This window comes from Balaenoptera physalus (assembly GCF_965194825.1).
Source record: "Balaenoptera physalus genome assembly, chromosome: 19".
NCBI lineage: Eukaryota > Metazoa > Chordata > Mammalia > Artiodactyla > Balaenopteridae > Balaenoptera > Balaenoptera physalus.
Window position 1 is genome coordinate 65166539 of NC_138900.1, and position 27438 is coordinate 65193976.

The following is a 27438-nucleotide window of genomic DNA, read 5'->3' on the forward strand; positions in this document are numbered from 1 at the left end:
CCCACACAATGACCACCAGGCTCACAGCAATGACCACCGGGCCCACAGCAATGACCACCAGGCCCACACAATGACCACCAGGCTCACAGCAATGACCACCGGGCCCACAGCAATGACCACCGGGCTCACAGCAATGACCACCGGGCCCACAGAAGTGACCACCGGGCCCACAGCAGTGACCACCGGGCTCACAGCAATGACCACCGGGCTCACAGCAGTGACAGCTGGGCCCACAGCAATGACCACTGGGCTCACAGCAATGACCACCGGGCCCATAGCAATGACCACTGGGCTCACAGCAGTGACCACCGGGCCCACAGAAGTGACCACCGGGCTCACAGCAGTGACCACCGGGCTCACAGCAGTGACCACCGGGCTCACAGCAGTGACAGCCGGGCCCACAGCAATGACCACCGGGCCCACAGCAATGACCACCGGGCTCACAGCAGTGACCACCGGGCCCACAGCAATGACCACCGGGCTCACAGCAGTGACAGCTGGGCCCACAGCAATGACTGCCAGGCCCACAGCAATGACCACCGGGCTCACAGCAGTGACCACCGGGCCCACAGCAGTGACCACCGGGCTCACAGCAGTGACAGCTGGGCCCACAGCAATGACTGCCGGGCCCACAGCAATGACCACCGGGCTCACAGCAGTGACCACCGGGCTCACAGCAACGACCCCAGCCCACCCTGGGCAGGCAGGCAGCACTGTTGTCCCCCATCCCCGCAGCCGACTGAGCTGCAGGCCCCAGGATGGCCTGCGCTGGCCCTGATGGAAAAGTGCTTGTTCTGCCTTGGCCTGGCCACTGGGGGATTTGTGACCCCATGCAAGTGAGCTGGTCAGACCTCGAGGGGAAGTGGGTACCGTGGGACTCGGGAAAGGACACGATGGTCCTGTGAGGTGGGCCTGACCTTGTCCCCACTGCCCTGACGAGGGGGTGGAGGCAGGAGCCCCGCCCAGCAGCGTGTGTGCAGTGAGGGCCCGTCACCCCGAGAGCTCACACTTCAGCCTCTGCATCTCCTTGATCTTCAGGCTATTCCAGGCAGGGGATGGGGGCGGACATTCGGCCCAGGCTCTGCGTGGGAAGAGATCTGGGACCCGGGGCAGGTGCAGGCCTCAGGTGCCCGGTGGGGAGAGGCAGGGAGGGCCGCCCCGTGGGTGCAGCAGGGAGACCACGATCAGGGGGACCACACGGGCGTGCGAAGAGCTCTGCGTGGAGTAGGGAGCATGGGCCTGAGTGTGCGAGGAGCCGGCTGCAATCCCTGCCCTGCTGGCCGTCGGCCTTGAGAAGGACGGCCCCCTTGCTCCATAACCCCTGAGCCCTGGGAATAATGATGGTGGTGGTGGTCATCACAGATGGGCAGTGAGTGTGGTCATTACACTCTGTTCATGTACTTCTTGTTCACGCAGCACAGATTTACCGAATACAAACGATGTGAAAGTCTGTGTGTTTTCCTAGTTCAGGGCAGCCGCTCCCAGCTTTGCTGCTTATCAGCTGGGTGACCTTGGACGCGACGTGTAACCTCTCTGTGCCTTGGTGCCCCCATCTGTAAAATGGGGATAATGAGGGCATCCAACGCTCCACTACACCCAAGTGCGCAGGCAGAGGGGGCTGGAGCCCAGTTGTGGGGGAGTGATGTGGTGAATTCCGCCCCCCTCCCCATGCGCCAGGCCCCGTGCTGGGGAGCATGCCCCCCCACCCCCAGCCATGAGCTCCCGAGGCAGCAGAACACAGCATCCGGGACGTGGGCTCCAGTCCTTGCCGGGGCCTGAATCTCATGCCCTCCATCGCCTGTCTGTGAAATGAGGCAATGACCTCAGGGGGTGGCTGTGGGGCTGAAATGAGACCCGTGGGCTTAGCCAAGAGGCTGGCTGCAGGAACAGCTCTGTAAGTGTCCCCCACCACTTCCTAGATGTCGTTAAACATTACCCATCGGAGCGATTAGGCTCGGGGAGAAAATGGCAGCAAAAATGCGATCAGCGGGTGTTTGTCCGTGAGACGGTCAGTCGTGGGCCGGCACCCGGGGTGTCCTCAGCTGGAAGCGCCCTGCCCAGTTCATTTGTAGGTCCTTCATACATCTACCTTCTGTTGGGGCATGTTTCTCCAAACCTTCAGGCCTGGCTGGATCTCCGAGGGTCAGATTAAAAAAGGCCCAGGCTTCTCTCTTTGGATAAAAAGGTGCTGACTGTTCACATAGCTTTGCATAAGACGCTGGTCTTTTTAAGGCGTGTTTATGGGGTGGTTCCAGGACTTGTCTAATGGGCAAAGCGGCACTGGGACTCATGCATATTCTCTGAGCATCAATTCCGTGCCAGGCGCAGAGCTAGGTATGTAGGGCAGGCAGCAGTGAAGCGGCCCCAGCCCCGTTCTCTGGCGTGTGCCACGGGACCTCCCAGACATTGTGAGGCCGATAAGATGAGACACGAAGACACACACGATGGGACGGTGGAGGGGTCTGCACAAAGACACCCCCAGACCCTGCTTTTGCAATACCAGGATTCACCCAAATTCTCATTTTTGGCCACGTTAAATTAGGTTTCTCCCTTTGGGATTTACACCTGCTCTGAGAAAATTGCTGGGTTTGTTCTGGCTGATGGGGTGACACTTGGGCACGGCAGCCCTTGGCCTGTTCTCTGGGCAACTGCAAGGTCCTTTGGGCCAGACAGTTGTAAGGACATAGGGGCTGGGGGGCTTCATCCTGGGGTCCTACCCCAGTGACACCATGGCAGTGGATGTGCACTTGCATACACGGTCTGTCTTACACACCATCCTCCGAACCCCTGGGTGAGAATGTCCGTCCCCAGCAGGCGGCTCCAGACCAAGCCCAGGCCCTGTAGCTTGGCTTCTGGGAGGAGAGGCCCTCCACTGCAGCCAGGCTGACCTGGAGCCCGGCCCCACTGCTTACGTGCCTCTTCAGTAGCAAGGGACACCCCTTCCCTGCTGGCCACCACTTCAAGGCAGAGCATCCACTGGCCTGCAACTTCCCTCAACCATCTCTGCCTTCAACACCTTCCTCCTCCACGTTCACAGGTCTTGCCTGGTGACATTGCTATTTGGTGACATTGCTATCTGGTGGCATTCCTATTTGTGTATGTGCATGTCTTCTCTGCCTTGGACCATTACAGTAGCCTCCCCACCACTAACGGAGTGATCTTTTTAAATAGCAATGTTCATCATGCCACTCCTTTGCTTAATAACCTTCCATGGCTCCCCACTGCCTACAAGATAGAGTCCAAATTTCCTAACAAGATATCCAAGGCTCTCCCAGTCTAGCTTACTCTCGCTTTTCTGGTTTCATATCTTGTGATGCACCCTACCTTTCAGCCTCACCTTGAACCTCCCTGTATTTAGTTTATTTCGTTTCTTCCATCTGGAATGCCCTTTCTTTTTTTTTTTTAATTAAAAAAAATTAATTAATTAATTAATTCATTTTTGGCTGCGTTGGGTCTTCGTTGCTGCACGTGGGCTTTCTCTAGTTGCGGTGAGCGGGGGCTACCCTTCATTGCGGTGTGCGGGCTTCTCATTGCGGTGGCTTCTCTTGTTCCGGAGCACGAGCTCTAGGCATGTGGGCTTCAGTAGTTGTGGCACGCGGGCTCAGCAGTTCTGGCTCGTGGGTTCTAGAGCGCAGGCTCAGTAGTTGTGGCGCACGGGCTTAGTTGCTCCGCGGCATGTGGGATCTTCCCGGACCAGGGCTCGAACCCATGTCCCCTGCACTGGCAGACGGATTCTTAACCACTGAGCCACCAGGGAAGTCCCAGAATGGCCTTTCTTTATTCTCCACCTAGAAAAAATCCTGCTCCTTCCCCACAGCCAGCGGTACTCCACTAGGAGACATTTTGTTCCCAGGGGACATCTGGCAATATCTGGAGCTATTTCTGGTTGTCATAAATTGACAGTGTGTGTTACTGGTCAAAGCTAGGGATGCCACTCAACATCCCATAATGCACAGGACAGCCCCAAACGTCTCCACCAGGCTGAGGCTCAAGAAGCCTGCTCTAAGCCCATCGATGCCACGTCTCCTCAGTGAAGCGCCATCAGATCCCCAGGCATCAGCGTCTCACGCCTCTCCAGCCTCTGAAGCCAGCTGCGTGGGCAGCAGTTAGATGGGGGTGAGTCCATCTCCCTGCCTGGCCAGGAGCTCCCCGACGGCAGGGACCGTGTCCTCACTAGTGTCACTACAGGTTAACGCGGGGCCTGGGGCACAGGGGAGCTTGGAAAATATTGGTGCACCAGAAATAGAGGATTCAACGTATGGCACTAATTAGAACTAGGATTTTGGCCTGCGATCCAGGCAGGAATGTCAGGAAAACATGAACCCCCTAACACTGTAGCACAGTGAGGTGGTCAAGAGCACAGACTCTCTTGGGTTCAACTCCTAACTTCTCCACTAACCAGCTGTGTGACCCTGGGCCGCTCACTCGACTTCTCTGTGCCTCAGTTATCTCATCTGTAGAATGGAGATGTTAGTAGTGTTCATCTGTAGTGGATTTAAAACATGTCCACACATTCTTTGACCCTCCTCCCACGTGGAGGTGCATCTGTCTCCTTCCCTTGAACCTGGGCTGGCTATTGGCCGCCTCGGAGAAAAGAGCACAGAGGAAGTGACGCTGGGTGACGCGGGGTCTGGGTTGGAAAAGGCCGTGTGGCTCTCGCCAGTTTTTCTTGGGACGCTTGCTCTGGAGCCTTCAGCACCATGGGAGAATCTGGCTACGCTGAGGCCTTACCAAGACATCACTGACCATTTCTTGGTACCATGTGCCATTCCGGGGGAGGCGTCCACACTCCTCGTGGGGGGCCAGGGCCTCCATGCCAGCCAGGACGACCAGCCTCAGTCCTGGCTGTGCCTACTGCAGCTCAGGTCCCCCGACCTTTCAGGTCCCTGTCCCCCATCTGCTGATACGAGCTCTTAGGACCAGATGAGATAAAGCCCGGGAAGCTGGCAGCACAGCGCCCGGCAGGGAGTGAGTCCTGAGCGAATGCTGATGTTCGGTGACTGTTCCCGAGGGGGATCTGCCCCACCTGGAAAGGTGAGGAATCGGCATGAGGTGAAGGCTCTTACTTGTCACTGGCCCCTCGTAGAGGACTCCCAGGGCCAGAGGAGCACGGGTGACGGGTCTGTAGTATCTGTGGGGTTCTCCTTCCCTCTGGGCAGAACGTGGGACAGGAAACCAAGCTTCCAGATCTCGGGGGCAGGCTGGGCTTGCTGATGCCAATGGCAACGCCACGGAGGGCCTGAAGGGCACCAGTTCAGATCCAGCTCTGGGACCTTGGGCCGGGCACCCAGCCTCTCTTTGCCTCGGTTTTCCCTACTGTACAGGGACAATGGCGACCCCCCAGTGACTTCCTGGGTGGCTGTGAGGACCCAGGAGGTGGTGCTGGAAAGGCTCTGAGGCCACGGCCAAGGCGCTTGTGCTCGCATTTCCTCTGCGCAGGGGGAGGCCGATGAGATCAGCCCCTTTGTTTCTAGGAGACTCATCTGCAACTGGTTCTAATAAAACCGGGGCAGCTGGGCCAGGAGGGCAGGAAGTACAGAAGAGCCGGGGCTGCTCCCCTGAGCCCATGGGCCCGGTCACACCAGGGTCCTCGGAGCCCCCTCCCAAGGACTTTGAGGCCAGATGTCTTCCTGAGCCGAGGTGGTCAGCAGCAGTCCTGGGGAGGGTGCCCAGACAAGGGCGCACATGCGCTGTCTCACGTCTCCCTTCCTCACGCTCTCCCCTTCCCACCTCTCCTGAGCCAGCTGCTGACATTGTGAGGAATTGCTCCCTAAGGCGGTTTGGAAATACACAAGGACGCGCTTCCACGGCAATAAATCACGCTTTATGTCCTCGGTCCTGCTGACGATGCTTCAGATTGTGATGTTTTCTGGGGATTAAGTGAACCTGATGACAGGCACAGGGCTGGAGCTCCTGTGGTCAGGCTGGGCTGGTGGGACCTCATGGTCTCGGCCCTACAAAGGCGCCTTTCTCTGCAGGGCTGCGTAGGATGCCGGGAGGTTGGCCTTGGAAGTGGCTTGAAGCATCAAGGTGCCTCTCTGCCTCTGAATTACCTCGAAGCATAATTGACCAGATACCCTACTGCGTGAGGGTTTTGGCAAATCGGCATTGGACCACCCACTTGTATAGAGGGTGTGAGTGTCCCATGAAGCCCGCTTTGAACTAATGGCGGAAACTGAGGGTAAAGCAATGGGGACAGCCGAACCATTTTGATCCCAGCGATGTCTGGACGGGGCTGCCCCACTGAGGTTCTCAGAAGCGTAGGTGCTCAGTCCTTCTCCCCACAGTGTGGCTCTGATAGCACTGGGAGTGTTGCCAGCCTAGAGTGCAGAAGGCCTCTGTGGAGAGATGCGCAGAGAGCAACGCCAGCTCTGCCCTGGCTCGCAGGGTCCTGCCCTTCACTGAGGCCCAAGCTCCTGGGCTCTAAGGTGAAAGGACCAGGGCCAGAATCCAGCCTTAATCAGCCCACAGAAGAGTGTCCAGTGTCTGCAATGGGCCCAGCACATCTCTGATCTATGATACTATGATCAAGTAGTTTATTCCAGGAATGCAAGGTTGGTTAAACATATGAAAATAACCACATTAACAGAATAAGGGAGAAAAACCATATGGCTAGCCTGATATATCCAGAAAAAAAACACTTCAAAAATTCAGAACCAATTCATAATAAAAGCTCTCAGCAAACTAGGGATAGAGGAACTCTTCCTCAGCCTGATAAAGGTTCATGACGACATGAAAAACCTACAGTTGACATCATACTTAATAGTAAAGACTGAACACATTCCCCCTGAGGCCAGGAGTAAGGAAAAGATACCCACTCTGACCACGTATATTGCACTTTGTCCTGGGGGTTCTGGTTAATATGAGAAGGCAACAGAAGAAAGGTTGATTGGAAACAAGGAAGGAAAATGACTGTCTTCATAGATGGCATCACTGTATACACACAAAATCATAAGGAGTCTACAAAAAACTACTTGAAGTATTAAGTGAATGCAGTAAGCTAGCAATATACTAGGTCGATTTACCAAAATAAATTTAGTTGTGTTTCTACATAGTAGCAATTGATAATTGGAAGATAAAAAATTTAAAGTACCATTTAAAATAATATCAAAACCATAACATATTTAAGAATAAATTACACCATAAAGTATTGCCAAGAGAAATTAAGGAAGACCTACATAAATGGAGTGATATGCCATGTTTGTGGATCAAAAGAGTCACTGTATTTAGAAGACAATTTTCCCCAAATGGAGCTATAGATTTATTGCAATCTTAATAAAATCCCAACAGGCTAAAAAAAGAAAGAAAGAAAGACATAAAGAAAGAAATTGACAAGCCAACTCTAAAACTTACACAGAAATGGAAAGAGCTTAAGATAAGAAAAACAATTTTGGAAAACAAGGATAAAATCGGAGAGAGTAGATGACCTGATTTCAAACCTTACTATAAAGCTACAGTGGGACTTCCCTGGTGGTGCAGTGGTTAAGAATCCGCCTGCCAACGCAGGGGACACAGGTTTGAGCCCTGGTTGGGAAGATTCCACATGCCGCAGAGCAACTAAGCCCATGCGCCACAACTACTGAGCCTGAATGTCTAGAGCCCGTGTGCCACAACTACTGAAGCCCGCACGCCGAGAGCCCGTGCTCTGCAACAAGAGAAGCCACCGCAATAAGAAGCCTGCACACTGCAACGAAGACCCAATGCAGCCAAAAATAATAAATAAATAAATAAATTTATATATATATATATGAAAGCTACAGTACTTGGGACAGTGTGGTATTGGCACAAGGACGCTTACAGATCAATGGAACAGAATACAGCCCACTCACTGATCCGCATCCATGTGGTCAGTTGATTCTCGACAACGGTGCCAATGAAAATCAAGGAAAGGATGGTTTTTTTCAACAAACTGTGCTGGAATGGATATCCATATGGACCAGTACTGCCCATTAGAAATATAATGCAAGCTAAATAGGTAATTTTAAGTTCCTGGTGGTCACGTTAAAAAAGTAAAAGGAAACAAGGGAAATTAATGTTAAGAATATATTTTAGAGGCGGAGTCAAGACGGCAGTGTGGGAAGACTCGGAGTTAGCATTTCCCCACAAACAGGGCTCCTGCCACCGCTGGGGGGGACTCTGACGCCCAAGGAGACGGGAGGAACCCCAAAGTGAACCAGTAGGACGTGGGGGGACTGAGGGGGGAGGAGAAGTGGAGGCCAGACAGGATCGGCACCCCTGAGGCCAGGGAGATCAGGAGAGGCAGGCGGGAGGGGCCCTCCCAGACCAGAGGAGCAGGAGGGAGAGGAGGGCATTTGCCCCGCCCACTCGAGCCCAGGAAGCCTGCTGGGCTCCCAGGTGAGGTGCTCCACCCTCTGAGACCAGGGGTGGGGGGCACGCCTGGACCCCGTCTGTTCCTTGAGCCTAAGCCCCACCTCCCACAGCCCGCAGGGCCTTTTCCAGTCCTGTGGGTCCTGAGCATAGGCCCCACTCACCGCCCAAACCTCGTCCTTGCTTAGGCCCCGTCCTCCACAGCCAAGGCCTTCCACCCCTCCCCCCTTTTTTTTTCTTTTCCCTCCTACTCTTCTTTACTACTGTGGTACTGATGTACCTTCTGGTTGTTGATTCATCTATATTTTTATTTTTATATTCTTCCTAACATATCTGTTAGTTTCCTAGTCTAATTTTATTTTTTACTTTGTTATTCTTCTTTTGTTTTTTTTTTTGCTGCCCCATGCAGCTTGCGGGATCTTGGTTCATGAGCCCGGGGTCGGGCCAAAGCTCCTGCAGTGGGAGCTCTGTGTCAGAACCACTGGACTAACAGAGAACCTCAGACCCCAGGGAATACTCATCAGAGTGAGGTCCCATGGAGGTCCTCATCTCAGCACCAAGACCCAGCCCTACCCAACAGCCTACAAACCCCAGTGTTGGAAGCCTCAGGCCAAACAACCAGTAAGACAGGAACACAATCCCACTCATAAAAAAAAAAAAAAAAGGAGATGGTAAAAAAATATGTCACTGATGAAGGAGCAAGGTAAAAACCTACAAGACCAAATAAATAAAGAGGAAATAGGCAATCTACCTGAAAAAGAATTCAGAGTAATGATAGTAAAGATGATCCAGAATCTCGGAAATTGAATGGAGGCATGGATTGAGAAAATACAAGAAATGTTTAACAAAGATCTAGAAGAACTAAAGAACAAACAAACAGAGATGAACAACACAATAACTGAAATGAAAAATACACTAGAAGGAATCAATGACAGAATAACTGAGACAAAAGAACGAATAAGTGAGCTGGAAGACAAAATGGTGGAAATAACTGCCAAGGAGCAGAATAAAGAAAAAAGAATGAAAATAATTGAAGACAATCTCGGAGACATCTGGGACAACACTAAATGCACCAACATTCGAATTATAGGGGTCCCAGAAGAAGAAGAGAAAAAGAAAGGGTCTGAGAAAATATTGGAAGAGATTATAGTTGAAAACGTCCTTAATATGGGAAAGGAAAGAGTCACCCAAGTCCAGGAAGCACAGGGAGTCCCATACAGGATAAACCCTAGGAAAAACACACCAAGACACGTATTAATCAAACTAACAAAAATTAAGTTCAAAGAAAAAATATTAAAAGCAGCAAGGGAAAAACAAAAAATAATGTACAAAGGAATCCCCATAAGGTTATCAGCTGATTTTTCAGTGGAAACTCTGCAGGCCAGAAGGGAGTGGCAGGATATACTTAAAGTGATGAAAGAGAAAAACCTACAACCAAGATTACTCTACCCAGCAAGGATCTCATTCAGATTTGATGGAGAAGTCAAAAGCTTTTCAGACAAGCAAAAGCTAAGAGAATTCAGCACCACCAAACCAGCTCTACAACAAATGCTAAAGAAACTTCTCTAAGTGGGAAACACAAGAGAAGAAAAAGACCCACAAAACAAACCCAAAACAATTAAGAAAATGGTAATAGGAACATAGATATCAATAATAACCTTGAACGTAAATGGATTAAATGCCCCAACCAAAAGACACAGACTGGCTGAATGGATACAAAAACAAGACCCATATATATGCTGTCTACAAGAGACCCATTTCAGACCTAGGGACAAATACAGACTGAAAGTGAGGGGATGGAAAAAGATTTTCCATGCAAATGGAAATCAAAAGAAAGCTGGAGTAGCAATACTCATATCAGATAAAATAGACTTTAAAATAAAGAATGTTACAAGAGACAAGGAAGGACACTACATAATGATCAAGGGGTCAATCCAAGAAGAAGATATAACAATTATAAATATATATGCACCCAACATAGGAGCACCTCAAGACATAAGGCAACTGCTAACAGCTATAAAAGAGGAAATCAACAGTAACACAATAATAGTGGGGGACTTTAACACCTCACTTACACCAGTGGACAGATCATCCAAAATGAAAAGAAATAAGGAAACAGAAGCTTTAAATGACACAATAGACCAGATAGATTTAATTGATATTTATAGGACATTCCACCTGAAAACAGCAGATTACACTTTCTTCTCAAGTGTTCATGGAACATTCTCCAGGATAGATCACATCCTGGGTCACAAATCAAGCCTCGGTAAATTTAAGAAAACTGAAATCATATCAAGCATCTTTTCCAACCACAACGCTACGAGATTATAAATCAATTATGGGAAAAAAAACGTAAAAAACACAAACACATGGAGGCTACACAATATGTTACTAAATAACCAAGAGATCACTGAAGAAATCAAAGAGGAAATCAAAAAATACCTAGAGAAAATTGACGATGAAAACACGATGATCCAAAACCTATGGGATGCAGCAAAAGCAGTTCTAAGAGGGAATTTTATAGCAATACAACCCTACCTCAAGAAACAAGAAAAATCTCAAATAAACAATCTAACCTTACACCTAAAGGAACTAGAGAAAGAAGAACAAACAAAACCCAAAGTTAGTAGAAGGAAAGAAATCATAAAGATCAGAGCAGAAATAAATGAAATAGAAACAAAGAAAACAATAGCAAAGATCAATAAAACTAAAAGTTGGTTCTTTGAGAAGATAAACAAAATTGATAAGCCTTTAGCCAGACACATCAAGAAAAAGAGGGAGAGGACTCAAATCCATAAAATTAGAAATGAAAAAGGAGAAGTTACAACAGACACCGCAGAAATACAAAGCATCCTAAGAGACTACTACAAGCAACTGTATGCCAATAAAATGGACAACCTGGAAGAAATGGACAATTCTTGGAATTCAGGTAAAACCTTCCAAGACTGAACAGGAAGAAATGAAAAATATGAACAGACCAATCACAAGTAATGAAAGTGAAACTGTGATTAAAAATCTTCCAGCAAACAAAAGTCCAGGACCAGATGGCTTCACAGGTGAATTCTATCAAACATTTAGAGAAGAACTAACACCCATCCTTCTCAAACTCTTCCAAAAAATTGCAGAGGAAGGAACACTCCCAAACTCATTCTACGAGGCCACCAACACCCTGATACCAAAACCAGACAGATATACTACAAAAAAAGATAATTACCAACCAATATCACTGATGAATATTGAGATGCAAAAATCCTCAACAAAATACTAGCAAACAGAATCCAACAACACATTAAAAGGATCATACACCATGATCAAGTGGGAGTTATCCCAGGGATGCAAGGATTCTTCAATATACGCAAATCAATCAATGTGATACACCATGTTAACAAAGTGAAGACTAAAAATAATATGATCATCTCAATAGATGCAGAAAAAGCTTTTGACAAAATTCAACACCCGTTTATGACAAAAACTCTCCAGAAAGTGGGCATAGAGGGAACCAACCTCAACACAATAAAGCCCATATATGACAAACCCACAGCAAACATCATTCTCAATGGTGAAAAACTGAAAGCATTTCGTCTAAGACCAGGAACAAGACAAGGATGTCTACTCTCACCACTATTATTCAACATAGTTTTGGACGTCTTAGCCACGGCAATCATAGAAGAAAAAGAAATAAAAGGAATATAAATTGGAAAAGAAGAAGTAAAACTGTCACTGTTTGCCAATGACATGATACTATACATAGAAAATCCTAAAGATGCCACCAGAAAACTACTAGAATCAATGAATCAATGAATTTGGTAAGGTTGCAAGATACAAAATTAATGCACACAAATCTCTGGCATTTCTATACACCAACAATGAAAAATCAGAAAGAGAAATTAAGGAAACACTCCCATTTATCATTGCAACAAAAAGAATAAAATACCTAGGAATAAACCTGCCTGAGGAGGCGAAAGACTTGTACTCAGAAAACTATAAAACACTGATGAAAGAAATCAAAGATGACATAAACAGATGGAGAAATATGCCATCTTCTTGGATTGGAAGAATCAATATTGTGAAAATGTCTATACTACCCAAAGCAATCTACAGATTCAATGCAATCCCTATCAAACTACCAATGGCATTCTTCACAGAATTAGAACAAAAAATTTTACAATTCGTATGGAAACACAAAAGACCTTGAATAGCCAAAGCAATCTTGAGAAAGAAAAACAGAGTTGGAGGAATCAGGCTCCCTGACTTCAAACTATACCACAAAGCTACAGTAATCAAGACTGTATGGTACTGGCTCACAAACAGAAATATAGATCAATGGTAAAGGATAGAATGCCCAGAGATAAACCCACACACATATGGGCACCTAATTTATGACAAAGGAGGCAAGAACATACAATGGAGAAAAGATAGCCTCTTCAATAAGTGGTGCTGGGAAAACTGGACAGCTACATGTACAAGAATGAAATTGGAACACTCCCTAACACCATACACAAAAATAAATATGGACTAAAGGCTTAAATATAAGACCAGACACTATAAAACTCTTAGAGGAAAACATATGAAAAACACTCTTTGACATAAACCACAGCAAGATCTTTTTTGACCCACCTCCTAGAGTAATGGAAATAAAAACAAAAATAAACAAATGGGACTTAATTAAAAGCTTTTGCACAGCAAAGGAAACCATAAACAAGACAAAAAGACAACCCTCAGAACAGGAGAAAATATTTGCAAATGAAACAAGAGACAAAGGATTAATCTCCAAATTATACAAACAGCTCATGGAGTTCAATATCAAAAAAAACCAATCCAGTTAAAAAATGGGCAGAAGACCTAAATAGACATTTCACCAAGGAAGACATACAGATGGCCAAGAGGCACATGAAAAGATGCTCAACATCACTAATTATTAGAGAAATGCAAATCAAAACTACAGTGAGGTATCACCTCATGCTGGTCAGTATGGACTTTATCAAAAAATCTAGAAACAATAAATGCTGGAAAGGGTGTGGTGAAAGGGAACCCTCCTGCACTGTTGGTGGGAATGTAAATTGATACAACCACTATGGAAAACAGTATGGAGGTTCCTTAAAAAACTAAAAATAGAACTACCATATGACCCAGCAATCCCACTATTGGGCATATACCCTGAGAAAACCATAATTCAAAAAGAGACATGTACCACAATGTTCATTGCAGCACTATTTACAATAGCCAGGACATGGAACCAACCTAAATGTCCATCAACAGATGAATGGATAAAGAAGATGTGGCACATATGTACAATGGAATATTACTCAGCCATAAAAAGAAACGAAATTGAGTTATTTGTAGTGAAGTGGATGGACCTAGAGTCTGTCATACAGAGTGAAGTAAGTCAGAAAGAGAAAAACAAATACCGTATGCTAACGCATATATATAGAATCTAAAAAAAAAAAAAAGGTACTGATGGACCTAGTTGCAGGGCAGGAATAAAGAGGCAGACATAGAGAATGGACTTGAGGACATGGTGTGGGAGGGCAAAGCTGGGGCGAAGTGAGAGTAGCATTGACATATATACACTACCGCATGTAAAATAGTTGGCTGGTGGGAAGCAGCTGCATAGCACAGGGAGATTGGCTCAGTGCTTTGTGATGACCTAGAGGGGCGGGATAGGGAGGGTGGGAGGGAGGCTCAAGAGGGAGGGGATATGGGGACATGTGTATGCATATGGCCGATTCGCTTTGTTGTGCAACAGAAAGTAACACAGTATTGTGAAGCAATTATACTCCAATAAAGATCTACTAAATATATATATATATACATATATATAACTTAACCCAATATATCCAAAACAGTGTCATTTCAACATTGACACTTTACATTTTTTTTTGGTCCCAAGTCTTTGAAATCTGGTATATGTTTTATGCTTACAACACATCTCAATCCAGACTAGCCACATCTTCAGGGCACAAGAGCTACCTGTGGCCAGTGGCTACCATTCTGTACAATGCAGACTATGGACAAAAATGTACCTTGAACATTGCCTCATACCATTTATAAAATTAAGTTGAAATGGATCATCGACCTATGTATAAAAGCCCAAACTATAAAACTTCAAGAAGAAAACACAGGAGAATATCTTTATAACCTTGGGACAGTCAAAGATTTCTTAGATAAGGCACAAAAAGCATAAACCATAAAAGAAAAACACTGATAAGTGAACTTAATCAAAATTTTAAACTTATGTTCTTCAGAAAACAAAAAAGCCTATACCAGTCACTGACTGGGAGAAAATATTCACAATGTATATATTTAATGAAGGACTTGTATTCAGTAATATTAAAAAAAAACACAAACCTAAACCAAAAACCTGTTACACTGAATAATAAGCCAAAAACACCATGAAAAAATGGAAGAATTATTAGAGGTGTGTGAAAGTACTGGCACACAAAACGATATATGATTGGTCGATAAACACAATAAAGATGTTCAACCTCACTAGTTATCAGGGAAATACAAATTAAAACCACAATGAGATACACACCCATTAAGATAGCTAATAATACCAACTGTTGGCAAAGATTGGAACAACTAGAACTTCTGTTGCTGATGGGCGTGTGCAATTATATAGTAGCTGTGGAAAACAGTTTCATAATCTCTTATCGAACCAAGCTTACATTTACCATGTGACCCAGTAATTCCACTCCTATGCATTTCCCCAAGAGAAATGGAAACACAGGACCACAGAAATACTTGAACAACAATGCTCACAATCACTTTGTAATTGTAACCCCAAACTGGAAACAATCTACATGCCCATGAAGAGGTAAATGGATAAATAAAGTATGGCAAATCCATACCGTGGAATACTGCTCAGCTTTAAAAGGGAAAAAACCCCGAATGATACATGCGGGTGAATCTCAAAAACATTACGCTGAGTGAAAGAAGGCATACACAGAAGAGAACCTACAGTATGATTCCCCTTATATGAAACTCTAGAAAAGACAAATCTAATTTAGCAACAGAAAGCAGATCAATGGTTGTTTGGAGCCAGGATTGGGGGAGGGGGCAAGGATTGCCTGAAGAGGGGCTCAAGGGAAATTTTTTTGGGTGATGATAGGATGTTCTATATCTTGTTTGGGGTGGTATTTACATGGATGGCATGAATTTTTCGAAATTTGTTGAAACATACACTTAAAATGAGTGCTTTTCATTGTACACAATTTCTACCCTTAAAAAGTTCAAGAATAGTTATCATTTCACAAAAAATTAGAATGCACAGATTAACTGAAATTAAAAAACAAAAACAGAACACATCACCTGTAATCCTACCATTTGGAAATAATCGTGTAACTATTTTGGCCCATAGCCCCAATGACATTGCAGACATTTTCTTTGTACATAGGTCATGTATACATAGTGTTTTACAAAATCAGAGTCATGTTACATTTACTATTTTGTAACTTCCTTTTTCCATTTAACAGCGTCTTGAAAACGTATTGCCACATCCACAAAAGCATTCCTATACCTGCACTTTTAATGGGAGTGGCAGAATTGCCTCCTATGACTATATCCTCACTTATATCACCCGGCCCTGCCTGTGGGACATTTAGGCTGTTTCCCATTGTTTGCTCTCAAAACCATGCTGGGCTAAACATCCCCAGAGTTACGTCTCTTTGCTCGTCAAATGGCTTCCCTGGTTGAATTTCGAGCAGTGGAGGCGGCTGGGTCGAAGATAGGGACATTGTTAAGGCTGTTGATGAGTATTACCGCTGCATCCCAGGACCCCATCATTGTAGGCAACTGGATTTCCTTCATCAGTGTGTGAGAGGCCCTTGAGGACGAATTCCAGGAGCCAGCCAGCCTTTTTCCTGTTGGCTTCCCACCTTAGTTCTATCAGAGACAAGAACTGACGAAAACCTGCAGAATCTGCTCTTCAAGGGGGCGTGTGAGTGGAGGTGTGCGGGGGAGGGACCTGGCACCTGCGGGGAGAAATGTTTGAGCTGCCAGGAGCGTTTTTCTCCATCTGGTGCTCAGGGAGGCCTGCTGGTGGGAGGCCCTTTGCCTGGAAGGGCTGGGAGGCAGGCCAGGCCCGGAGCCACACTCCCGAGCAAACACTTCTGGCCCAGGTCATTCCCGAAGCAGCTTTAGCTGGGGCACTGCCCAGGGACCTCGCCTGGGGCTGGGGGTGGAGCTGGTGGCCAAGGGCCAGAGTACACCCCAAATTAGAAAGTTTCCTCATCTTTTCCTGCTGGTGTCTGAGAAACGGTTGCCATGGTCAGCAAGAAAGGTAATGATTTTGGTAAGTCATGTGTCCACTGTATCGCTGCAGGGCTGGCCACACCAGGAAAGAAGCTACAAAAACAGGTCTCTGGCCCTTTTCTAGCTCGTTCCAGTGCTCTCCCTACACAACACGTGATGCCTGCTATGTGATCAAATTTGGCTACAATTTTCCAAAAGGCTATTCTCCTTCCCCTCCCCACGTCCCCTCCACCCCTCTCCTTTCAAACAGATATTACGCCCCGCCTCCCTCTCCGGTGGCGGGGATAGAGGACTATTCCATGGTCCCTCCCCTCCAGGAGTTCATATCTTTCCATTTTAAAAAACATTTCAAAGAGGCAATAATTACATAGGGTAAAACTAATTTCAAACAGTGAAAAAGGACAGAGGGTGAAAAGGAGCTCTCCCCTCCCTCCTTGCCTCCTGGTCCCCCTGTGCCCTCCCGGGAGATGCGTTGTAACGGTCTGCAGGCAGACACGCACAGGCGCAGACACACACACACACACACACACACACACACACACACACACACACACACACACACACACACACGGACATCACGGAGAACATTCCGCATCAGTTCCTAAGACACTCCCTCCGTCTTTTCAGGCTCACAGCCCTTTAATAGGTGCTCTGGAAGATCCCCAAGTCTTCGGGGTCCATGGAAACACCCAGGCTTTGAAAAGTACTTCTGGGTTCACAGACGCACTCCTCAGCTTTGCAGAAACGCACTTCCGGGTTTATGGAAAGTACTTCTGGCCTGAGGGCCAAGGGTTGAGAGGGTCTTTGGGCTCCGGCCGTGCACCTTGGGGGGTGCATAGCTTACCTCTGTGACACTCAGGTGTGTTCACCTGTGACACAGGGATGAGAACAGTGCCCACGTGGCCATGCTGTTGTGCAGACTCAGAGGACGGCCCAGCTCCTGGCATAAAGGACGCCTTCAGTCAGTGTTGGCTTCTGTGTCCAGGGGGAGGTGGTCCAATGGGGACGAAGCCAGAGAAAGGGCGAAGGAACTGAAGGCGGAAGGCCAGCTATGTTCAGGTGTCTCACGGGCCGTAACCAGGCTTGCTTTGTGGGGTTGGCTCCAAAGGTCCCATGGAGAAAGGGGCAGGAGGCCAGTTTCATCTCATCACATGGAAGAACTTTCCAGCCCTGGAAAGGAATGAGCTCCCCACTCCTGGAGGCATACAAGCCGGATGACAGCTTTTTTTTTTTTTTTTTTGGCCGTGCTGCACTGGCACATGGGATCTTAGTTCCCCGACCAGGGATCGAACCCGTGCCCCTGCATTGGAAGTGCGGAGTCTTAACCACTGGACCTCCAGGGAAGTTCCGGATGACAGCTTCTTGACTCAAGCATTGGACCAGGCAAGGAGTTAGACTAGAATCTAGCCAGTGGATGGACACAAAGAGAGAGTCTATCACACAGTGCCTGGTCCAGTAAGTCCTTCACAGTTACTGGTTATCGTTCTTATTTTATTGATATCATTGTGGGTGATTTATTTCCTCTGTTCTGCTAGGTGTTTCTCCACTGAGCAGACATTAGTGGTGCAATAGAAAGGCCATGTAAAAATGTGCTACCTGTGAGCTCTGGGGACCCCAGTGTGGTTGGTGGCTGCCTTGAGGGGAGGGACAGATGGTTGTGTCATTGGCGAGTGAAGCTCATCATTTTGTTTCAAAGGAGATCCCTCTGCCAACCCTGGCCACCCTTGCCTGTTCTTGTCTGGTGAGTGGGTGAAATCCAGGTGGGCTGCCTGGCAGAAGCAGCAGGAACTTGTGTCTGGAGGCCACCCATTCGTTAGTGGAGGATGGGCAGGGGGTGTCAGGGGGCAAAGGGCAGGCAGGAAACCAGCAGCCCACCCAAGTTTCTGCCTGCGCAGGCTGCGGTGGGCAGAAACTGCTTCCTCTCTTGCCCGCATTGTGGAGAAAGGAACTAGACTCAGTTCCTGAATTGGAAAGGAGAGGAAAGGGCGAAGGCTGTGAACTATTGACAGCACTGCACTTTCCCCAGCTCTGGGAGTGATTTGCATGGGAACCCACGAGGCGGAAACGATATTTTAGCAGCTGCTTTCCAAGGTTGATGAACAGCAGAAGACGTGGCAGTTAAGACAACAGATCCAGATTTCCGGTCCTCAAGAAGTCTTTCCAGAAAAGCGGCAAACACTGTATGTGGCACCTGGGAGTCTCCCATGTCATGGCAGGTCCCAAGGCAGCCCACGTCACCCCTGCTAGCTGTGTGACCTGGGGCAGGTGACCTCAGCCCCGGCTCTGCACCTGGGTGTCCTTGGCTGGTAACGTCACCCCTCGCGGGACCTATCTACAGATTTAATTGAGATTGTATGTAGAAAGTAGCTACTACATATGATGTTGAATATCTGGATCCTTTAAGTGAATCAGACCTTCCAAATGGCCTCTAAGTGGTTTGGCATATTTAATTATTCCAATAACAAGCAAGTCAGTAAGGATTTCAGAAGCTTACAGTAAAATAACAACGATAATAGTGTCAGCACTTATACTATGCTTGCCAGGTGCCAGGCACTGTGCTAAGTGCTTTATATAGATTAGTATAACCAGTTGCCATGAGAATCTGCGATTGTGGTATTGTTATACCCACTTTGCAGCGAGGAAACTGAGCTGAGAGAGGGGGAAAAATTGCCCCAGATCACTCAAACTGCCGTTGGGTGACTGGTATCCAAATGCAGGCCCCTGTCTTGCCCCTCACCCTCCACTGGACAGACACACTACGGCAGCAGATCATAACCTGCGGCTCAGGGTCTCGAAGGCAGGTGCGGGTAGACTTCTGGGGGATCCAGAACTGTATGCAAATTTACATAAATATGAATTATTTCTCCCTGATGAGCAGCTGCATTGATTTATCAGATTTCTAAACAGGCTAATTGGGAAGGTAATAAACTGACTGTCATATATTGGGTTCCCTAGAGATAGACTCCGGGAGAAACCAGGAAGGGGTGAAGCAAACAAGAAGAAAAGATGCCAGGCCACCAGCGATTTCAAGGCAAAGACCCAGCCTCAGCCTGATCCCGTGGGGGGCTCTGGAGAGTGAGTCACACTGCAGAGCTGGTTTCCTAGTCCCATACGGTAAGCCGGTGGCTAAGGTCTGCCCTGCGGACTGCGTCAGGTGGTTCCAGAAGCCCTTGGACAGTTTTTGGAAGAGAGTCGCAGGTGAAAGCCTGGAGAAGCAGAAACACAGAGAAGCTGGGGGAAGAACACACCAAAACCGTAAAAGTCGTGGGGCATCAGCCGGCTGGGGCACCAGCGGTATCTGCTGCCTGTTTGTAGGTTGACCGCTACTGCTGGAATATTGGGGCTGGGACTAGTGTGACCTACACGGAGCCGCTGGGATTCAGGGCGCACTTTGCTTCAATTTGCTGGTGAATCTGGGCAAGTTTCTCCCTTGATCCTCTGTTCCCCATCCACTGAGATGCATGTGATTTCCAAGGTCTCCCTCCTTTCTTCCTGCTGCACCTCTGTGACTCCCTTCCCGCTCTCATTAACATTGCCTATGCGCCTGCCCTCAGCTTGACCCTCCTTGTGCGTGTGCAGACGGCTCTGGCCTCGGCCATGTGCCACGGAACAGGTGTCCCGGACATGTGCGGCCTCAGCCTGTCCAAGAGGGTGAGAGGAGTGAAGACAGAGAGAGGGAAGGGGGTGAGGAAGACGGAGGGGAGGGGAGGGGAGGGTAGGGGAGGGGAGAGGAGAGGTGGGGAGGGGGAGAGAGGCGGGTGCTAGGAGACACAGCAGGGGGAGGGGCCAGCGCCCCTGAACGGCAGGGTGGCCTCCACGTTCCTAGTGCAAAGTCTCACACGGGGCCCGGTTCTTTGTCATCTGGGTGGTTGCCAAGTTCCCTTTGCCCCATGTCGAGCTTCTGGCCAAGTCATCACATATTTTTGAGCTCCTGCTGTGCGTAGGCACTGGGCCACTTGCTGGGGGTCCAGCGGTGACCCCTGGGGCAGCCTGTTTTTTCATGGGGCTCACGTTCTAGGGGGTTAGACCCCACCCAAGTGCATGCCATGGTGACTCCAGGTAGGGACCCAGGTTCCCGCAGGCTTGCAGACAAGGGTTGGGCCCCTGTTGCTGGAGACCCTGAGGCCTCCAGCCCTCACAGTGGGCCTTGACCCCGCAGGGAGACCTACAGGCACAACACCCTCCTGTGCCCGCCCCACCCAAGTTCTCTACCGAGTTCCTGAGGGTGTGATCTGGCCCCTGCCTACCTCTCAGGCTCATCTGTTTCCACTTCCCTTGCTGTGGACCTTCCTGAGTGCATATGAATTGAATCTCAGCTCTCCCACCAATCTCTGCCATCTCCCGAAGCCAGGAATTCCTTACCTTGCGGGAGTTTAAAAAACAACAAGCAAACAAAACTTAGGCGCTTCCCTGGTGGCGCAGTGGTTAAGAATCTGCCTGCCAATGCAGGGGACACGGGTTCGAGCCCTGGTCTGGGAGGATCCCACATGCCGCGGAGCAACTAGGCCCGTGAGCCACGACTACTGAGCCTGCGCGTCTGCAGCCTGTGCTCCGCAACAAGAGAGGCCGCGATAGTGAGAGGCCCGCGCACCGCGATGAAGAGTGGCCCCCGCTCCGCGATGAAGAGTGGCCCCCGCTCGCCGGAACTGGAGAAAGCCCTCGCACAGAAACGAAGACCCAACACACCCAAAAATAAATAAATAAATAAATTAAAAAAAACAAAAAAATAAAAACAAAAAAACAAAAAAACTTAATGGGTCTGCACAAGGCATCCCGGAGCTGAGACTCTCCCCGCAGACGCCTGCACTCTGTTGTCTGTTCAAGTCCCTCCCCAGCCGACTGCTCACCTGTCTGCCCTGGGCTGTCACCTGCCCCCTTTCACGTTTCCCTTTGGGTGTCAGCTCCCCTGGGTCGGGGGGAGGGGCGAGTCTCCGCAGCCCCCGGCACCACACAGATTCTGCCCACCTTCCTCCTCCTCCCGGAGCGCAGGTGAACCACCTTACGTCGCCTACTGGCTGAGGGACCTGGGGCAGTCACTCCCCTCTCAGGGCTCAGCTTCCTCTCTTGTAAAGCGGGACGGCGATGTGCTCAGATCAGAGTCTGGCCCAGCGTGGTGAGCGGGTGAGCCGTCACTGCTGCCGTTCCTTTTCTTGTTCACTCACGTCCCAGTCTCAACACTTCTGAGCATCTTCCAAGTGCCGGCGCTGGGCTCGGCTCCGCAGAAGCCGTGGGGGTGGGGCGGAGGGGGCAAGAAGCCCCTCCCTGGGGAGTTCACGATGGGGGGACAGGGTGGGGTCTGGAGGAGGTGATGCAGGCGAGCTGAAGTCAGCACTGATGGAGAAGGTGTGGAGCGTGCCCTTCGGGGAGCCCGCAAATGCCCAGGCGGAGCGAGTGAACGGACAGGCCCGGGGCCAGCGTGTTGTTGGCCCACCTTCCTCCGGCCCCGTCAGCGCCCAGGCCTCTATCTCCCTCCAGCTCTGCCCAGCCGAGACCCCCGGGGGGCCACCTGTGCAGCCCACCCCTGGGCCCCCCACAATCGGGAGCTGCGGTTGGAGGGGTCTGGGCAGCTCCGGCCAGTACCCCTCGGGGTCCTTTGTCCCTGCAGGGCTGCAGCTCTGTCCAGGCTGGTGCTGGTCGGCCGGCCTGTGCTGTGGGTGCCGCACTGAGGGCGTCACAGGGCCCCTTGTTGCCAGGAAGTACAGGCCCGGCTGTGAGCGCTGGGCCCACCATCCTGAAGATGAAGACGGGCCGCTCTGCAGCCACAGCCTGGCCTCCTCAACAGCCCACGGCAGCGGGGCGGGCGGCCGCAGAGAAACCGGGAGGAGCGGGGACACCGCTCCAGAGCGACAAGACGTCGTGACTGCCAAGCGCCGCGTGCAGTCCTTGCCTGCGTCCTGGTTAAAAGGCTAGCCGTGAGGGACATGCTGGGGACAACCGGGAGAAACCTGGATGTGGACCGGGTATCAGACGATACCAGGAAAGTATTGCTAATTTTGCTAGGTGAGCTGATAGCATTGTGAGCACGTAGAAGGATGCCTTTCTGGTTTTGGAGATGCCTGCTGCAATATTTAGGGTGAAAGTGTCCTGCTGTCTGTGAGATACTTTAAAATGGTTCAACCACATCTATCCGCCTTTCTGCTGAGCAGAAAATTCGGCAGAAAGATCATAATTGTTGAGTCTAAGTCGTGGATATATGGGAACCATTTGCTTTTATTACGGATTTTCTCAATTTGAAAAATTCCATAATGAACTTTTAAATACTCTCTGGAGGGCAGAAAACCCCCATGGCAAGTGTCTGCACGTGCTGAGGGCTCAGCCAGTGGGAGCCGTCTCCACCTGAGCCCCTGGCTGACCACAGGCCCGGCCCAGCTGGCTGGGCTGCCCGCCTCCTGCCCTGCGGTCCCGGGCTGCACCTCGGGGGCTCCGGCCTCGTTCCCACAACCCTGCTGCCGCCTGGTGGGTCCCCTCGTGCCCGGCTGTCCCAGGAGCTGCCCTGGACCCCGGGGCAGTGGAGGCACCTCTCCCTTCCAGACACTCAGATGTCAGCGTTTGAGGAGTGCTTTCCTCTCGGGGCCTGCTGGAAAGTGCTGATGGGTGTGAGCTAGTTGTGGCCCCGCTGCCGCCTGGCGGGAGGGCAGGTAGGGGACATTTGGGGAGCTGCCCGGAAGGCCAGGGTGCAGGTTGGTGGTGGGAGGGCAGGAGGAGGACGCTGGCACTTGAGTTTTGTGGCCTCGGCACGGTGGGCAGAGGGCTGGCCTGGAGCTGTCCCGGGGTGGGCACCGGCACTAGCCTAGAGCTGGCTCTCGTGTCCTGGGTGGAGTGGCCTTGGTGGAGAGAGAAAGTGAGCCCTCACTTCGGAAGATGCCAGAAGCTGGGAGCAGCTGGCTGGGTTCAGGCTGGTCTCACCTGCCCGGTGCATCAGGACCCGGTGAGGTGGGCATATTCGGGGGGTGGGTGGGCCTGAGACTCTGCATTTCTCTCAGCTCCCTGGCAGTGCACATGCCTCCAGCCGGGGCCACTCTTTCCTTCGCGGTAAGGGAAGGCAGCTCCAGGGGTGCCCAGGGATGGGATGGAACCCTGCCCTACCCTCACCCCTCACAGGGACCAAGTGCCTGCCTGTGGCGCTCCAGCCTGGGCCCCTCGGGTGCTGCCTGGCCTTGGGTGCACATGGGCGCCTGACCCTGGGGCCAGGGGTCAGCTGTCCTCCAGTCGTCATCATGGCCTGAGCTGGAGGGAGGCAAGGCCCCTTCCCGAGAGGAAACCGGGTGTGGGACACGGAGGCCTGGGCTGGGCACGGCGGGCCCAGCCTGCAGCCTGGGGGGGCGGTGGGGTCAATGGGGGGTGGGCAGGACTGCTGCACCGTGTCCTCCAGCGAAGCCCACCCTCCCTCCAGGGCTCGGCAGCCTCTGGATGCTCTAGCTTCCCACACGGACCACCTCCACGCGGGTGACCAGTGGGAAGCCGTCGACAGCGAAACTGGCCCCCGATCCCTTACTAAGGTTTAGAGTCTAGTTAGTTCTCCCGAACCGTGAGCGCTGCCACGACTTCCCCCTCTGACAGAGGGAGAGGCTGCGTCTCAGGCCGTGTGTTTCCTCTCTTTCCCGGGAGGCTCTGGGACTCCCCGCCGGACTGCTTTCACCCCTCACTCCTCTGAGGTCCAGCCCTCGGGGGTCCCTCAGTGCAAAGAGCCCCCGCTCCCTCTGTCCATGGTCTGGTTCTCTCGCGTGTTTGCCGGACACAGCTCCAATTTCCTGCAGGGCGGCGGGGACGGCCCCATCCGCGGCGTGTCCTGCTTCTCCCTCATCCCCGAGCCCCAGCCAGCTGGCCCCCTTTCTCTCCTCCGACCAGGCAAACGCACCCCATCGGCCCCGCCTTTGCCCTGGCTGTTCCCTCTGCCAGGAGCACTGTCCCCCCCCATGCCCACGCGACTCCATCCCCCCCTGCATTCCGTCTGTGCTCCGTGTGGCCTCCCTGCCCACCTCACCCCCACTGCCCCTTCCCTGCCTCTGTGATTTATTCTCACAGCATTTACAGCCACCTGGCTTTTTTTTGGTTAATTTGCTTTGTCTGTTAATTTTTAAGTTGCTTATTGTCTGTGGTCTCCTCTGGAATGTGTTGGCTATGTAGAACATCCCGGGACATTGCTCAACAGACAGTAGCCACTCCATAAAGATGTGAGGCAGGGCGAATGGATGGATGAGTGAGTGAGTGAGTGAACAACACGGATCACGCGTTGAACGCGTTTCTGATTTCTGAGTAGCCGTCAGTTACGGAGAAAATGCAAACCCACTTGTGAAAAGCACAGCTACTATCATGTTGGATCCAGGATAACTGGGGGAGTGAAAGGGTTCTGATTATAAAGTGGCCGTGCCCCTTTTGTCCAGCAGAGGGCAACCAGTTCCTGACAGCTTGGAAATCTTGCCATGCTCAGAAGGGCTCATTTCTTTTTTTCCTCTTTGAACTTATTTTTGAAGTTTAATGGGAAATATTTTTTTCAAAACTCCCACAGTCCACACGAGGGGGGAAGATAACTTGATCTAATACACAGGCACTTGGGAAATTGTTTCCTCCTAAGTTTCAAAGTCACTTTTCTTTGTTCAGGACACAGAGAGACCTGTGGCATGGGTCTTAGATTTTGATTAGCTCGGGAATGGAGCTTGTTATCTAAAGACTTTTAAAAGTCCATCGGATCTGCCACAGCCCATCACTGCCGGCCTGCCTGCTGGCGTCACAGTCACAGAGCTCTGTCTTTGGAGCAGAATTCCCCAGGAGATGTCTGCGGCAAGTCCAGGGGCCGCCCTGGCCAGGGAGGGGGCGGGGGAACAGGAAGCCTCGGCTGTGTGTCTGGTCTGGTACTAATTAGCTGTGTGACCTTGGGCAAGTCACTTAACCTCTCTGGTCTGTTTACTTTTCTTTAAATGGGGTGCCAGATTGGATCAACTCATCTTGAAGTTTCTTTGAGCACAAAAGTCCATGGGGAGGGGAGGGCTCCTAGCCCAGTGCCTGGGATAGAGCAGGCCTTGGAGGTACTTCATAAATGCTGGCGGACTGTGTGGGACTCAGGGGTGGACCTGGATGGATCTGCAGTCGGTGTTTACCTCCAGCTTTGGAGTGGAACTGAGGCTGATTCTTGGCCCTGCCACTAACTGGTTGGATGACCTCCAGTGGCTTGTTTCTCTGAGCCTCAGTTTACCCATCTGCAGGCTGGGATCAGGGTGTACCTTTGCAGGGCTGTTGTGAGTTTTCAGTGTGATAACAAACGAGAGTATATATGTGTGTGTTTGGGTGTGTGACTGTATTAGTGTGTGAGAGTATGTGGATGTGGGAGTTGTGGATGTGCATATGTGTATGAGTGTGTATGTGATGGGGCGACAGTGGGGAAAAACATCTAATACATAATCCTCTTTTAATTGGGGTGGAATTCACATAACACACAATTATCTATTTTAAAGTGTACAGTTCAGTGACTAATCTTTTCAAAAGAGCTTAAAAATTAGGAAAACAGTGGTGAGCACTGTCTGTCAGGGTCTGTGCCAAATGCTTTGCCCACATGGTGTCCTTTGATCCTCACCACTCCACGAGGGACGAAGGGACTTGGCAGAGGAGGAGATGGAAGCTCAGAGAGGTTGAGCAACTTTCTCAAGAGCACCCAGCCAGGAAGTGCAGAGCAGGGTTAAACCCCAGGCCTCCCTGGCCCAGGCGCAGAAGGCGATGGAGGGCCCAGGCCTCGTGGCCGTCCCTCTGACCTGACTCAGGAGCCTTGGGAAGGGCCGCAGGCAGCTCGGGTGGGGCCTGGATGATAGGCAGGGCAGCAGGAGCCCAGCAAAGTCACTTGACCTCATCATCCCTTCATTTCCTGCTCTGCCAAAGAGGAAATGTTTACACAGCGTCCCCACGCAGATGCTGCACAGGCCTGGACTTGCAGTAATTAGCTGAACAATGAGGGTCCAGCAGCTACTGAGTGGCTCAGGCACTGGCCTGGGGTCAAGCGGCCAGGGGCCCGGCTCCTCACTGACAAACTTGCCGTGTGACCCTGGCCTGTCCCCATGCCACCCTGGGCCTGTTTCTCTACGTGGGAAAGGCAGAGGCTGGCGAGCTGGCCTCTAAGACCCCTCTAAGGCCCCTAGGTGGGTGATGTACCTGGTGGATGTGTAGGGAGGGAAGTAGGCAGGGGGCTGAGGGGGGCACATGGCAGACTCTCTTCCAGATCCGTATCCCGATCTGTTCAATTTGAGGGTCCCCGAGTAAGCTCAGCATCCAACCACCATTTATGAAATAGCCTTTCCAAGTGGTTTGTTTGCTCATTCGTTAGTTAATACATTAATGAGTCGAACAAATATTTATTATGCATTCATGGCTAGTTGTCCTCCAAAAACTGCTCCCCTTTCTATAGAACTCTCTTTAGTTGTGGCTGCCTGGCCAGGGACTACATTTCCCAGACTTCTTTGCATCCAGGTGGTCACGTGACTGGTTCTCATCAATAGGAGCGAGTAGTGAAGATGCTTGCTTCTTCCCACCAAGGCTTTAGGAAGTGGACCGTCCCAACCAAGGGGTGAGGGGCCAAGTGTCTAGTCATCGGCTCTCGTCTGTCACTGGCTGCGGGCTGCTCTGAGGGGTGTTAATACCCAGCACCTCCAGTTTACCTGTGCTCAGGTAGAACGGCTGTTTCCAGATGTCTAGGGCTGCTGTCACAAATTGTGTGTCTTAAAACAACGGAAATTTACTCTCTCGTACTTTTGGAGGCCAGAAGTCTGAAATCAGTGTGTCGCAGGGCCACGCTCTGATGGCTCTAGGGAAGAGTCCTTCCTGGCCTTGCGCCTAGCTTTGGGTGGTTCCGGCCACCCTTGGTGATACTTG

At 50.3% G+C, this 27438-nt stretch overlaps 1 long non-coding RNA gene across 1 annotated transcript in view; it reads right to left on the minus strand.

Moving 5' to 3' along the window:
• Positions 1 to 3388: 3388 nt before the first annotated feature.
• LOC309648969 overlaps positions 3389 to 27438 on the minus strand; it is a 169158-nt gene continuing 145108 nt past the window's right edge. Inside the window, exon 2 of the long non-coding RNA XR_014256884.1 lies at positions 3389 to 3610. This is a non-coding gene — a long non-coding RNA (uncharacterized lncRNA). The remainder of the gene's footprint in view (positions 3611 to 27438) is intronic.